Source organism: Cololabis saira, chromosome 16 (genome assembly GCF_033807715.1).
Source record: "Cololabis saira isolate AMF1-May2022 chromosome 16, fColSai1.1, whole genome shotgun sequence".
Lineage (NCBI taxonomy): Eukaryota > Metazoa > Chordata > Actinopteri > Beloniformes > Belonidae > Cololabis > Cololabis saira.
The window spans coordinates 3,141,900-3,155,030 of NC_084602.1; the positions used below are offsets into that span (position 1 = coordinate 3,141,900).

General features: G+C 42.7%; 1 pseudogene; it reads left to right on the forward strand.

Annotated features, from left to right (window-relative positions):
* Positions 1 to 932: 932 nt before the first annotated feature.
* Positions 933 to 2,664, forward strand: LOC133462346 (tripartite motif-containing protein 16-like; annotated as a pseudogene).
* The last annotated feature ends 10,467 nt before the right edge of the window (positions 2,665 to 13,131 follow it).

Here is a 13,131-nt window from a genome sequence, read left to right on the forward strand (position 1 = left end):
AAGAGGGATGACCAGTTATCTAAGTTAATTGACATTTTTAGGAAGATGGAGGACAAAATGTAGTTTTCTTCATTATTTTTTCATTCATAATTTGAGGTTCAATTTCTTTTGTTTTCATTTTATATTAGACAAATCCTCAGTTGACCTGCTGGTGTTGAATAAACAAGACTTGCTTTTCTTTAATCTGAGTACAGTGTTTGAATTAAGATTCCCTATGTTAACAGAAATGCATACATGTAAATACTAGCAAGATAGTTTTAGATCCAACACAAACAAGTCAGGCAGTAATTTGGTTATTCATTTATTTATGACCACGAAATTTAAACAATTTCAGCAAGTTGAACAAAAACGTTGCAGTAAATAGTAATAATATAACTGTAATATTTAACTCAGTTTACCATCAATTTATACGCTCTCTTACAAAAATGAAATTACTGGGCGATTGAGCCTGGCATACTGGATGTGCTGGTATGGGTAGATTGAAAGAAAGACACTACATTAACAAGGAAAAACATATTGTACTGTGCGCATGTTTAAATTGTGTTCTTTGTTGAATTTTATGCTCCTTTATATAGGCTACCACTTTGTTTTCAAACATCCGTAGGATGATCATTCCCAAACTTATAATACCGGTACGTAACATTTTGATCTGACGTGTTTCTGGTTTCTGCTAAGTGCTGTCTCATTCTTATTTCTACCATTTGGAGCCCTCACACTCTCTCACACTTGATCACTTCCAGCTGACGTCACTAAAGTCTGTGAAGGTTCAGGGCTGGAGGGTTTAGGGCGGAGATTGGAATTCAGGGTGAGGGTTTATATCGCTGTCGAACCACTTCCTGAATCAGTCACGTGGTACAGCCAGGCGGCGATGTGTCTGACGTCATCACGTTCAGCTCCGCCCCTGAGTTACGCAATCCTGGAAACCTCAGAGTTTCTGTTCAGGGGAAAGTGAAACTGTCTGACAGTTGCTAAGAAGAGGACGATGGCGCAGCAGGAAAATCAGCTCGACCGGGTTAAATTCTCTTGTTCCATCTGTTTGGATCTTTTAAAGGATCCGGTGACTATTCCCTGTGGACACAGTTACTGTATGAAGTGTATTAAGGACTTCTGGGATGAAGAGGAGAAGAAAATCCCCAGCTGTCCTATGTGTAGAGAGACTTTTACTCCGAGGCCGGTGCTGGTGAAAAACACCATGTTAGCTGATTTAATGGACTCCAAGCTGCTCCTGCTGATCACTGCTATGCTGGACCTGAAGACGTGGTCTGTGATTTCTGCTCTGGGAGAAAACTGAAAGCCATCAAGTCCTGTTTGGTCTGTCTGGCCTCTTACTGCAAGAAACACCTTCAACCTCATCATGATTAATCTACATTCAAGAAACACAAGCTGGTGGATCCCTCCAAGAACCTGCAGGACAACATCTGCCCCCGTCACGGTGAGGTGATGAAGATGTTCTGTCGTACTGATCAGAAGTGTATCTGTTACCTCTGCTCTGTGGATGAACATAAAGGCCACGACACAGTCTCATCTGCAGCAGAAAGGACTGAGAGGCAGAGAGAGATGGAGGTGAGTCGACAACAAATCCAGAAGCAGATCCAGGACAGAGAGAAAGATGTGAAGCTGCTTCAGCAGGAGGTGGAGGCCATCAATCAGTCTGCTGATAAAACAGTGGAGGACAGTGAGGAGATCTTCACTGAGCTGATCTCTCTCCTCCAGAAGAGAAGCTCTGAGGTGAAGCAGCAGATCAGATCCCAGCAGGAAACTGAAGTGAGGAGAGTCAGAGAGCTGGAGGAGAAGCTGCAGCAGGAGATCACTGACCTGAAGAGGAGAGACGCTAAGATGAAGCAGCTCTCAGACACCGAGGACCACAACCAGTTCCTCCACAGCTGCCCCTCACTGTCACCACTCAGTGAGTCCACACACTCCTCCAGCATCAGCATCCGCCCTCTCACACACTCCTCCAGCATCAGCATCCGTCCTCTCAGGTACTTTCAGGATGTGACAGCAGCTGTGTCAGAGGTCAGAGGTCAACTACAGGACATCCTGAGAGACACGTGGACAAACGTCTCACTGACCATCACTCATGTGGATGTTTTACTGCCACAACCAGAACCAAAGAGCAGAGCTGGATTCTTGAAATATTCATGTGAAATCACTCTGGATCCAAACACAGTAAACACACAACTGTTACTGTCAGAGGAGAACAGAAAGGTGACTTTGATGAACCAACGTCAGTCTTATTCTAGTCATCCAGACAGATTCAGTTATTGGTCTCAGGTCCTGAGTAGAGAGAGTCTGACTGGACGTCATTACTGGGAGGTGGAGAAGAAAGCAGGTACAGTTTATGTAGCAGTTTCTTACAAGAATATCAGCAGATCAGGGGGGGAAAGTGGATTTGGATATAATGACAAATCTTGGTCACTACGTTGTTCCTCAGAAAGTTATGTATTTAATCACAACGACATCAGAACCTCCATCTCAGGTCCTCAGAGCTCCAGAATAGGAGTTTACCTGGATCACAGAGCAGGAGTTCTGTCCTTCTACAGCGTCTCTGGAACCATGACCCTCCTCCACAGAGTCCAGACCTCCTTCACTCAGCTGCTACACGCTGGAGTCTGGGTTGGTAGCACTCCTGGAAACTCAGCTGAGTTCTGTAAACTCAAATAGACGTATTTACTCTACATGTTTTTATTGATTTTCTTTTCTTCTCAGAGACGATCGTCTCAAACTCTGATGGATGGAGGGATGCTTTTGTTCTATAAGTTGATGTTTTGTTGTTATTGCCTCTTTTGGAGGTGGAAGTTGTTCTTTTTTACAGTAGTTTCACCTGGGAAATATTAATAATATTAACATCTTCTATTTCAGTATAAAAACATAGAAATAAGCCTGTGTTGTAATTGTTGTTAACTATTAGCTTTGATGTGTTTTTATGTTGCATTTCTCTTTTCTTCCACTTCATGGACTCCAACAGACGACCCACCAGACCTTCTTCATCTCTGATTTCATGTCTGCATTCACACTGGTTTCCTCATTCATTAGCAAACAAAATGTTCTTGAATGGTCATGTTTTCTAAAGATGAAGATATTTTTTAGACTCGAGCACAAAGTAAATGATTCCATAAATGTTAGTGACAGCAGCAACGCAGCAAACAGTTCAGTAAAGCCTGTAGTTGGTGTAAACTAGTGTGTTGGGGCCGGTAGTCATCGCTGCAGCTGCAGGACCAGACTAGATCTGCACATCACATGTTGTTGATGTCTCAATCTGTTGAGGATGTTTCATGTTTAACAATCTGAATATTTAGTAAGAAATAAAACTTCTGATGTTCTAACAAAGTGTTTTCTTCAGTCTTCATTCCAGGATTTGACTCAGATCTGAGGGAGAAAACATGAATCTAATATTCAAGTAAAACTGAGGCATTTTTCCTCCTGAAACATCACAAAGTACAGAGTTCATGTTCACAACAGATCATATTTCTGGATTTAAATGTGTCTTTACTGATTTTACTGCTCTTGTTCTGGCCAGACATCACTCAGAAAAGAGGATTTAAATCTCCACAATCCTCTTTTCCTGTTAAATAAAGATGAAATAAGTGAATTAAACAGTGTAATCTCAGTTAAATGGAGCCGTCTTGGGAGCAGGAGCCGCTGCAGGAACATGTTCTGCTCTGAAGATGCTGCTGGACGGTACCAGAGGTGCAGCGGTTCAGCTTCTCTCTGCAGGGTGGAGGTCTGGGAACGCTCAGGAAACCTCCCAAGATGAGTCACTTTACCGTCAGCGTGTTGACAACTGAGTGCACGTTGTGACACTAGATGTAGTAAATGTGTGACTTTTAATGGGCCGTGAAGCCTGAGAGCAAGGGTCAAGTAAACTTTGAGTTTCAATGTGCAGGTGAACAGAAGCAGCAATAAAAATGAATCATGATGGAGACAGAAGCTCATCTGGACCTCTGGGGATGTAAAGTCAGCTCGGGTCGTCACTCCTGTGTTCCCAGGTTTCTAGAACTTCCCCAGACCAGGATCACACTGGTGTCTACACTGATGTTTAGAAGACTTGTTTCACTTAAAATGATAATAATCATATTAATACGTGGATGTTTTTCTGAATCAGGTTGATTTAAAAGTTGAAAAACTGATTGGAATCTTTGAGATCCGGAGACTCTGACTGCAGACTGTGGAGAAAGAGAAGCTCCAGCAGAAACATGTGACCTCCACCAGAGGTGTCAAGTAACCAAGTACAAATACTTAGTTACCTTACTTAAGTAGAAATTTTGGTTATCTATACTTCACTGGAGTAATTATTTTTCAGACGACTTTTTACTTTTACTCCTTACATTTTCACACAATTATCTGTACTTTTTACTCCTTACATTTTAAAAACAGCCTCGTTACTCTATTTCATTTCGGCCTTTAATAAAAACTATCCAGTTAAATTGCTCCATCCGGATAGAGTGAATTTGGTTGTGCTTGTTTCAGATGTTCTTGTCCAGTTTTGTTCTTACATCCGTTCCCTCAGATTCCTGCAACTAAACTTGGATGTACATTCCAATAAAGGTTAGGATAAATGATAACATGAACATGAAGTTTGACTTTTTGCACCATTACAATACTTATAGGTAACTAGTCATCATATCTGCTGCTCTCTGAAACCAACCCAGTCTCACATAAAAACGTACCCTGCCTACATTGGTCAAAAGTGCAAAAACGTGAGACTGGGTTGCAACCGACTGGGTGGATTTTTGGGTAGCTAACGTTAAACGGTCAAATCATAAAGTTCGGTGTCCTCATAATTTCACCAACTAATCCTGCCTTGAACAGATCCTGGCCGGGGGGGAAACCTTTCCTGGTCCCATGGACCGGTGCGGCTCGTCAAAGTTCAGACCAAGTCCAAAAAATAATAGTAAAAAAGTACTGTCATGTTTAATTGTACTATTGATGATGAATTATCGTTATTAGTATTAGTATTATTACCCAGGAACAATTAGGTGTGTTGCAGCCAATTTAGTTGTGAGTGAATGTGGGTGTGTTTACGGTTGCTATGGGTTACCTGCACAGCTCTCATGTGGATTGGATGCTGAGAGAAGAAAAAGAGTCAGCTTTTTAGAAGAACTTTTTGTGATGAAATGTTTTTATTTATATTTCTTTTTTATTATTATAAACGGTGGCATCCACAATGATGTCAATCAAACATTATACACATATTTTCACCCCCTTCCAAACCCACCCCTCGGGCCTAAGCATTCCATGAAAACAATTAATAATTAATAATAAGGAAAAACAAAAAGAAAAAGATAAAACAACAATAAAAAACAAACAAACAATCAAAAGGACAAAATAAAACAAAGGCAAAACATAAAATCAAAAACTGGACTGTAGCTGCAACAAGGTAGTCTACATCAGTTTTAAATACATCTTTCAAGTTTGGCTTTAATCTGATCTGCTGCCATAAACCAAAATAAAATATTTAGTTGTTTTGCATTATGGATTGGGGCTGTAAATATTTCCAGATGGATAATATCAAGAAAGGTCAGATACCAATGGGAGATGTTAAGCGTGTGTGGTGGTTTCCATCTTACTGCTATTATCTGTTTTGCTGCTGTTAGGCCAGCAAGCAAAATTCGTTTTTGACATAGTGAAGCATTAATTGTGGATTCATTATTTAAAATAAGTGTTTGAGGGTTTACTGGAATATTCTGTACTGTTATGGAGGATAATGCAGTTGCAACCTGTTGCCAGACGTTTGCAACAGGTTGCCATTCCCAGACCGTCTGCATGAAGGTTCCTGGTTTATTCTGAGAGCATTATTCTAGAAGAACTTTTTAAAAATATGATTAGAAAGTGAAGACGACGAAGCCCTCGTCCCTGAGCTGTGGTTCAGTAAAACCTCCACCAGAGGTCAGAGCAGACCTGCAGACGAGCGTCACTAGGCTGAGCGGAGGATTCTACCATGATGGAGCTGCTTTCATCCGGATGTATGGTTTCTGATCACAGTTGAAGACATCTGGTGCTGATGTTTGTTCTAGCTTGTATTTATGTCCTTTTAGAGCCGGTTAAGGAACAAATAAGTCCTGATCCATTGTGGAATGACTCAGGCCTCAAGGTGACAAAGAAATGCATACTTTAGTACTGGAGTTGAGGGGGGAAGAGGGGGATGGCATCCCCCTTCATCTCCCCCCCCCCCCAGAAAAAAAATCATCTCATCTCAAGTCATCACCAGAAAAATAACTCCAGAAAAATAACTTATTTGACAATTTTCACCTGTTTCAAGTACATTTTCACTTGAAATAAGTAGAAAAATCTGCCAGTGCAACAAGATTTATCTTCTTATTAAAAACAAAAAAATCGTGTTCCCCTGGCAGATTTTTCTACTTATTTCAAGTGAAAATCTACTTGAAACAGGTGAGAATTGTTGGTTTTTCCAGTGATGAGTCTTGTTTTAAGTGTAATAAGATTTTGTTACTAAAATGAGACATTTTAACTAGAAATAAGACAAATATTCTTGTTAAGATTGTGAGTTTTTGCAGTGATCCATGTTACTTATCCTGTGAAGGACAGAGTCATATTGATAAGTTCAGAAAAGTGTTTTTTATTGTTGTGTTTTGATGTATTTGATGTAAGCCCAGTGGATATTTAAAGCTTACAGAAGGCTGCATTTAACTGCTGCTATGTCATTCCTGCAGTATTTCTGCAGCTGTTTTGGTCACTGCTATTATTTGTAATATATTATATTATTTGTAATCAGCACAATTATCTGTCCCCATATGATAAAATCCACCATCCCCCCTGATTTTTTTTTACAACTCGAGTACTGTATGTGCTGCATTCATGTTGTCTGTGCGTTCATCCACAGCTAATGAAAACCCAGGGAAAGGCGCGGCTCTTCAGCCAACTTGGTTGTTAGAATTCCGCTGAGTTCCTCAACGTGGCCTATGGTGCTGTTTCTTGACGGACTGACATTTTTAAGGCTGTTTTTGGTCGGGGCAGACCTGCTCACACGCTTTAAGCACGCATGCTTTAAAAGATGAAAAACACTTTGAGGCTTCGGCCACTTCTTCCGCCACAACAAAGCTAGCTTGCACGGCAGCATGTTTTTTATGGCCCTTGTGTGCTAAAACAGACACTTATTTGGAGACAATCTTTAACCCTTGTACTGTCTTTGGGTCAAAATGACCTAATTCTCCCTTCCTTCCTTCCTTCCTTCCTTCCTTCCTTCCTTCCTTCCTTCCTTCCTTCCTTCCTTCCTTCCTTCCTTCCTTCCTTCCTTCCTTCCTTCCTTCCTTCCTTCCTTCCTTCCTTCCTTCCTTCCTTCCTTCCTTCCTTCCTTCCTTCCTTCCTTCCTTCCTTCCTTCCTTCCTTCCTTCCTTCCTTCCTTCCTTTCTCCCTTCCTTCCTTCTTTCCTTCCTGCCTTCCTTCTTTCCTTCCTTCTTTTTTTCCCTTCCTTCCTTCTTTCCTTCCTGCCTTCCTTCTTTCCTTCCTTCTTTTCTCTCTTCCTTCCTTCTTTTCTCCCTTCCTTCCTTCTTTCCTCGCTTCTTTCCTTCCTTCCTTCTTTTTTCCCTTCCTTCCTTCCTTCTTTCCTCCCTTCTTTCCTTCCTTCCTTCTTTCCTCGATTCTTTCCTTCCTTTCTTCTTTTTTCCCTTCCTTCCTTCCTTCCTTCCTTCCTTCCTTCCTTCCTTCCTTCCTTCCTTCCTTCCTTCCTTCCTTCCTTCCTTCCTTCCTTCCTTCCTTCCTTCCTTCCTTCTTTCCTTCTTTTCTCCCTTCCTTCCTTCTTTCCTTTCTTCCTTCTTTTCTCCCTTCCTTCCTTCTTTCCTTCCTTCCTTCTTTTCTCCATTCCTTCCTTCTTTCCTTCCTTCCTTCTTTTCTCCCTTCCTTCCTTCTTTCCTTCCTTCCTTCTTTTCTCCCTTCCTTCTTTCCTTCCTTCCTTCTTTTCTCCCTTCCTTCTTTCTTTTCTCCCTTCCTTCTTTCTTTCCTCCCTTCTTTCCTTCCTTCCTTCTTTTCTTCCTTCCTTCCTTATTTCCTTCCTTCTTTTCTCCCTTCCTTCCTTCTTTCCTCCCTTCTTTCCTTCCTTCCCTCTTTTCTCCCTTCCTTCCTTTCAATTCAATTCAATTCAATTCAATTTTATTTATATAGCGTCTAATACAACAGAGTTGTCTCTAGACGCTTTACAGAGACCCATACCCAGAACATAAACCCCCGAGCAGTTATTACATAAACAATGGCAGGTAAAAACTCCCCTAGTGGGAGAAAAACCTTAAGCCAAACAGTGGCCTTCCTTCTTTCCTTCCTTCCCTCTTTTTCCCTTCCTTCCTTCTTCCCTTCCTCCTTCCTTGACCTGAAGACAGCACAAAGGTTAAAGCTCTGGCTGGCCACATAAAACCACATGCAGGCTTTGAGTTTGAAATATATGAAATAACAATTTTGCTGTCACTAGCTTTGGAGGTTTAGCTTTTAACCCGGCTATTTAAGCACCACAAAGGAGCTTTAGTACATTTTAGCACAACTTAACCTAACCTCCACTCCAGAGTGAGGTTAAGTCCCTTTTAGGACGTTGTCTAAGATTTACTCTGGTTTGGTCTCTTGCTCGCCCAAATTTTCCCTTCTGTCGTTAGACCCGCACCTCCGCTGTGGTTCTGTTTTCTGTTTTCTGTTTTCTTGCTGTTGGTGTGAAACAAAGAGCAGTCTGCTCGCTGCTGTGATTGCAGTGGGAGTCCAAAGCTACACTGACTGGGTTTTGCTGACGTTAGGGAACACACCGGACAATACTTCCTAACGATGAGCAATTATTGCTGCAAACTGAAATGGACACTGATTTCGACTGGATGAAAAAGTGCAGAGTCATAATTTGGTGCACTTGCAGGATGTCGTTTACACACATGGACAAACATGATTGTTTGATGTAAAGTGGGCCTTATATTTGTCAACGCATGTCAGTAGTTATGGTTCCAGCTCGGTCCAGACTAAGGGATGATATTGTCTCTTTTGCAGACTTTAATGATTACAGGATTCAACAGATGTTCTTTATTTATTATGGTCCATGAAGATTATTGTTGACTTCACCTAGAGTCCTGACTCTAGGAATTTTATTACTTGCATATAAAGCCCAAAACGGCTTAGCTCCGCAGTATTTACAAGACCTGATAGTGCCTTATGTTCCTGGCAGAGCTCTCCGCTCCCAGGGTGCAGGTTTACTCGTAGTTCCTAGAGTATCTAAATGTAGATTTGGAGGGCGGGCGTTCTGCTATCAGGCACCATTACTTTGGAACCAACTTCCAATCTGGGTTAAGGAGGCTGACACCACCTCCACCTTTAAAACTAAACTTAAAACCTTTCTGTTTAGTAAAGCCTATAGTTAGTGTTAGTAAACCTCTAGCTGGTGTTGGTAAATCTCTAGGTAGTGTAAACTCTAGTGTGTTAGAGTCAGTAGTCATAGTTGCAGCTATAGAACAAAACTATAATAGTTAGTCTCAAATATAGCTTCGCGGTAGATATGCTGCTATAGGCTTATGCTGCAGGGGGGCACCGACATGATCCGCTGGGCGGTGCCTCTCACCCTTCTTCTCCTCTCCTCTTCCCTGCCTCTCTTCTCCATTACCATTTTTATTTATTATAAATATCTCATAGCTATCATTTTTGTCCATCGTTCCTGTAGTTTCTCGTGCCGGCCCCGCTTTTTTCTCTTTTGTGCATGTTTGCAGGCTGGAGCCTCGGGAGCTGCGTTCTGGCCTGTGTTCCCGGCCCCATCCCCAGTCATCCTGCTGCTGCTTCCACATGACTGCTGTGTGCTGCTGACGCCCCCCCCCCCCCTCCCCCACCTCTGGTCATCCCGCTGCTGCTTCCACCTGCCTGCTGTGCTGCTGACGTCCCTGACTCCCCCAGTCTGGCCTTCGGCAGGAAGGTCCCCCCTTATGAGCCTGGTCCTGCTCAAGGTTTCTTCCCTCCTAAAGGGGAGTTTTTCTTGCCACTGTTTGGCTTAAGGCTTTTCTCCCACTAGGGGAGTTTTTACCTGCCATTGTTTATATGATAATTGCTCGGGGGTTTATGTTTATGTTTATGTTTATGTTCATGTTCTGGATCTCTGGAAAGCGTCTAGAGATAACATCTGTTAGACGCTATATAAATACAATTGAATTGAATTGAATTGAATTGAATTGAATTGAATTGAATTGAATTGAATTGAATTGAATTGAATTGAATTGAACTCTGTAGGGTTAGCCTTGAGTCGTAGAATACAGTACTTCCAATAGAATATGTCAGTACTGTGAATTAAATGTGGTGGAGAGTGAAATTCATTTTCTTTTATATTGTCCTTTATATCATGATTTACGTCAATGTTTTGTTTGAAAGAATTTATAATCCTGATTTAGATCTGTTAAGTATGGAGGAAGACGTTTTAATTGAATATCTTTTTGAAAATATTTTTGTTTTTTCTGAATTTCTATTTAAAGCCTGGGATAGAAGGAGAAAGGTAACTTATATGGGATAAAATCCTCAATTTGTGTGTGTTTCTCTGTGACATGGACTGCATATTATTATGGTATGGATGGGTTTAATTGTCTGTAAGGGTTGGTATTGGCTGTTGTGAAGTGAGTTATGATATGATCTAACTATGGACTTGGGTATGGAGGGGCTGTGTGCGTGTGGGTCGCTATTTCTGTGGGTGTATTTTTTGTTCATTTTCTAGTGTAGGATATTTTATTTTATTTTGTTTTAATTTTATTTATTATTATTATTTATTGCTGCTTATTATCAGTATTATTATTTGTAGCTGGAAGTAGGTGGTTCACACACCGGAATGTTATATTTTGATGTAATTAATGTGTCTGTGTAATCCCATGAGGGATGGGTCATTTAAATGTCCGGACACGAAAATAAAATAATTCATTCAATTCATTCATTCCAGTTCCCAGACAGTTCAACAGCAGATCAGCTTAACTGGCTGGTTGCAACACTGCAGTTGCTTTGATTTGATTTGATTTGAAAATCTTTAATGTCCCCGAAGGGCAATTTAGTTTGCAACAACAGGACAACATACATATCCCACTTCAAACACACAATACAATAAATAAATAAATATAGTAAATACAGTCATCACAGTAAACAGGTGCATTGTTCCCCCTATAGGCTGTTTAAAAACTTAACCGCAGATGGGATAAATGATTTGAGGTATCTGTTTGATTTGGCCCTACAGGGAAAAGTGTACCAAATCAAACAGATAGCAGTTGCTTTCAAATTCAAGTGCAAATGTGGTCTAAATGCAAATGTTGCATATGTGGTTCCACTGAATTAGCAACATGCTAATTTTAACCAGTTGCTCATTGCAACTAGCCATAAAAGTAACTGTGTTTTCCAGATAATATCACGTAGGTGGATATAATAACTTTGGACTACTCTCCTGGTGGTTGCTGATATGCAGGAATCGTTTACTGAAACTAGCTAACAGAACTAAAGTGGAGACAATTAAGAGACTCAAGAAAGCGATGACGGAGGAGAAAAACTGGAGTGGCTTTTAAGAGATCACTAATATTGTACTGTGTCATGAAGCTACTCCACCTCCGCTAAACACAACAAAGATCCTCCCTGGCGCTTTAAACTGAGTTAATTGCCTATTTAAAAGGCTCCGGTGCACATCACGCACTGAAATGTCAGCTGATGGCTGGAGTCACTGGTGAACCAAGAGATTTCTGTGTAAAAGCCGCCTCCTCGCAGATAAATCCAGGTCTGGGAGAGCTTTCTATCCAAAGAGTGTAATGGAGCTTTTTTATTGACCAACACTGCAATTTAGACCTCTGGTCGGCCTCTTGGGACGCTGTTGTCAATAGAGCAGAAACCCGTCTAGATTTACCACCACGTCCCCTCCCTCTGTTATTCCTGTCCTCTCCAGGACCAAAACAGCACAGCGTCGGGGGGAGTGTGTGTGTGTGTGTGTGTGTGTGGGGGGTGGGGGGGGGGTTCAGCATGCCACTTGAACAACCAAAGTTTGGAGTTAGAGGTCTGGATGCCACAATTTAGATGTGTGACTTTTCTCCCCTTTTGGGTGCCTCTGAATAATTCTGAGATCAATAAAGAGGGAAGTGGCTAATCCAGCCTCCAAAATGTGCAGGGGGTACAATGATTAGCTCTGGGCGGGTCAGCGCTTCGATCCCTGTCTCGTCTCAATTTCCCTCCTTTGATCGAGGCCTCGGCGTCCTCCCTCTGCTGCCTTTGATCTTCGTGCTGCAACATTTACTCGTTTTCACTGACAAAGCAGCAGAGCTGGAATAACTTGGGCTCAGAGGTAACTGCAACACAACAGTTTGTTTGCTGCTTAAAGGCATTCTCCTTGATCCTCCCTGAGCTAGCAATAATTTTGAAAGAGGCACCTCTAAGCCCCCCCCATTCGGTCCGAATGATACGGATTGGTCCAGGTCCAGGAAGGGAAAGAATCAATCAGATGTCTTATTTTTAAACCATGCCCCCCCGCCCTGTCCCATGCGCGCACTCGCTTCCAGCTTCCCCCCCGTGTCCACTTCCCACGGGTCCTCCTGGGCTCACAGTGTCCCAGTGTAACCCCCCCCCCCTCCCTCCCTTCTGCCACGGACCCCAGTATATAGTTATTATGTAGTTATATCCAGAGCAGCTCGGTCCCGCTGTGTGTGACCGGGGAGCGGGAGCCGTTAGTCCGCTGCTGCTGCTGCTGCTGCTGCTGCTGCTGCTGCTGCTGCTGCTGCTGCTGCTGCTGCTGCTGCTGCTGCTGCTGCTGCTGCAGAGGCTGCTGCAGCAGCAGCAGCCTCTGCAGCAGCAGCCCGCAGGGACACGTGAACAGCCGCAGCCGTGAAAAGCCGCAGGAGCTCCGGCTCGGAAGCTGTATGGGGTCCGTGGGGATATAGGCGTCTCATGGTGAGAGCGGAGAGCGCCGGTGAACGGCACGGCAGCGCGCTGCGGTGCCATGCAGGTTTGTTGCCGCAGCTACGCCGTAGGCTACGGCGTGGACGTGGCTTTAGAGACGGCACGGCACCGCAGCGCTGAAGCGCCACTTTCAAATCTTGCTAGCTCTAGGAAGTTGCATAGAATAACTTTAATCCAGATGCTGATTGTTCCGTGGGGGCTGTTTGTCCCGTCGATGGGGGGCTTTGAGGTATTTTCTCTGGAGGTTTTGCGTCC